Source organism: Eufriesea mexicana, unplaced genomic scaffold (assembly GCF_001483705.2).
Source record: "Eufriesea mexicana isolate 0111107269 unplaced genomic scaffold, ASM148370v2 scaffold1920, whole genome shotgun sequence".
In the NCBI taxonomy this organism is placed as follows: Eukaryota; Metazoa; Arthropoda; class Insecta; order Hymenoptera; family Apidae; genus Eufriesea; species Eufriesea mexicana.
In genome coordinates this window covers 306,011-308,880 of record NW_016910007.1, presented here as the reverse complement: position 1 = coordinate 308,880, position 2,870 = coordinate 306,011, and positions in this window count along the sequence as shown.

Below are 2,870 nucleotides of genomic sequence, written 5' to 3'. Positions count from 1 at the left end.
ATATATATATTTATTTATTTATATTTATATTTATTCATTTATTTATAATATTTATATTTATATTTATATTTATATTAATCAGTGTGTTAATTTTACATGATATTTTTTTTACACTCGTCGTAGAGAGGGAGGAAAAGGATGCCGAGGAAGGATTCTGCGAAAGACAGGGGAACATATCTTCGAATCAGGGGTTGGAGAAGGGCAAGGGACAGAGGGGTGTAATAGACCTTTCATACATTTACATTGTCTTTGTCGTTACTACTATAATTAAAGTGAAACTCCTCAGGACTTAGTCGATATCTTACAAACATTTCTCTCTCTCTCTCTCTCTCTCTCGCTCTCCTTTTCCCCTTTTATTTTGTCTATCTTGTACTGTTGTACGTATCCTCGCTCTTTCACGAACCACTTTTCTCGTCGTACCGTTTCTGCAGACGCGTGAGCAGATGGAATTATCTCTCACCTCTTCCATTCTAATGCACACATCTCTCGCCGGTTCGATTTCTCGCGAAGTCTATCGATGTCTTTTTAATCATTGCAAATGGATCCCTGCCTCTCTCACACACACGCACTCTACCTTTCTCTCTCACTGTCTCTCGTCTCTTCGTTAACGGAACATATAAACATTTACTCGCGTACATATACATATATATATCTAACATATTCGTGTATCGATACTTCAGGTGACCCTCCGCTACGTTTTACCCGCCGATTCTATCCCGTTCTGTCATCTGTCAAGTGTCAACCACGACCGCCTTCGATCCGATCTTCAGCTACCGCCTCCTCGACCTTTCTCTCTCGCGAGCACCTGCTTCTACATGGCATGAAAGAACGATAGGACGACGTTTCATTTAATCTCTTTCTTCTCCTTCTTTCCACAAGAAACAGCCACGGTCACCGCGGAAGCAACAACCGCTCGCGATTCGCATCGCGTGTCCCTCGTCGCTAGTTTCGCGAATTTTCGTTTCCGCTGTATCTTATTACCTCTATCGGTTGCTTTCCAAGAGGTGCACCGGGTTTTATCGATTCGCAATATCGCTAACGATGCACAGCTCGAATGGTGTCGCGTTTAAAAACTTTAGAATCGTCACGCGATACGAGGTTCAGCGATTCATTCATCGTATTTACCAAAGTAGCCCTTTCCAAAGTTAATTTCCGAGGTTAATTTCCCAAGTTTTGCGAATAATTTTACACGCTACGGTATTCACGCGATGACGAAGAGGAAGAGGGACCCGGTAGGCCCTCTCTCCTTTCTTTAATCGTTAAAAATTTCACCGAGATATCTATAACAGGCTCGCCTAGCGTCACAAAACGGCGTCGAATTGGTTAAATTCGTCGATTAAAACAACCTTCGAAACATCTTTATAGGCTTCTCTTTCCTTATTATCCATATTGAACGGAAAGGTATTGCTGTGTGGTTTCTCGTCAAGAAGAATCCTGTCTTTTTGATATGTCAGACGTCTAACTCTCACTCTTTCTCACTCTCTCACTCTCGCACTCGTTGCTTTCGATTTCCCGTTTTTCCATATTTTCGCATCCATCGAATCGTGGCAGACCAACACGCTCTCTCTCCAATTCTTCCAACAAATGTCATCCGATAATTCTGTACCTCTTTCACGCAACTTTTGCTATCTGTACGAAGATAAAACGGGGAACTGATCGATCTCGAAGCTCGTTTCGAATTTCGACGCTTCGGATTCGCGATTCGTAATATCGAATCGAGTTCTGGGACAGAAATTCTCAATCGATATTCTGCATCATTACGCAGCATATCATTCGCGTCCTGTTTCCGCGAACTTCCCACGGGATAACGTAGTCTCCCTTTCATCGGACTTTTACTGAAATCGCGATTAAAATCGAATGGATATTTTCGTTAAAATGAATTCCGCGAGGAAATCGGCGAAGATTGAGAATTTCTGAGCCAGGAAAATAGGACTGGACTCGTTCACATCCGCGATTCACGATTTACGAAATCGACACCCGGTAGAACGATCATAGGCCCGATCGATCCTCGCAGACCTTGCACGAATGCAAACGAGCAACATCGATAAACGAGCTTGCTATGTACACGCACAAAGAACACCGACGTGAAACGAATACTCGACGAATCAACGCAAGAATTATCCTAAAACAGCTGTCCAGTCCTATCTCTCGATTACTCGATTAACGATCGCCACGATTTTTCGTGGAAAATCGAAAATCGTTACCGATCCCAACGATTTTCCATTCCCATCGAGCACGAGCGAAAATCATCGACGAAAATCGCGAGTCCTCCGCGAATCTTCGATCCATAACGATAAAACCCTTCTTCGCAATCTCTCGAGAACCATTTTGGTTCTGGTTCGCTGGACATCCCGAATTTCTTCGAATTTTCCCGAATTTCTTATAGATCGTTGACCAAAATTAATCGAATCACAGTGTCAGTCTGCCTATCCACGTCGATCGTTAACGCTTTCGCTTTACAACGTCGCTTAAATGTACGGAAAAGAAAATTATCTGCAAAGAGCATCCCCATCGAGGCGTCGCAGCCCCGATGGTCCACGCTCGTTGAGCATCTAGATCTGTGCATTTTGATTTGGAGCTTCAGCCACGGTTACTGTGTACACTGTATAATATATATCTTTCACATAAATTGTCGCCAGCACCCGGCGAAGCGCAAGCTAGGCTGCGGAGGTCTCTGGGGTCGAAGAGGTCGACCCTGTCTTCGACTCTGCGCCAACCAGGCTATCCTCGCGAAGAAATGCGCTCGAGAGTCCAATCATTGTCATCATCAACTACTTAATAAACAAAAATTACCATTTTGACGTCAACTTTTTCTCTTTTTCTGTCAATTATCTCTCCGATTTCTTCTCCCCTTATTCCTCCCTTATTCT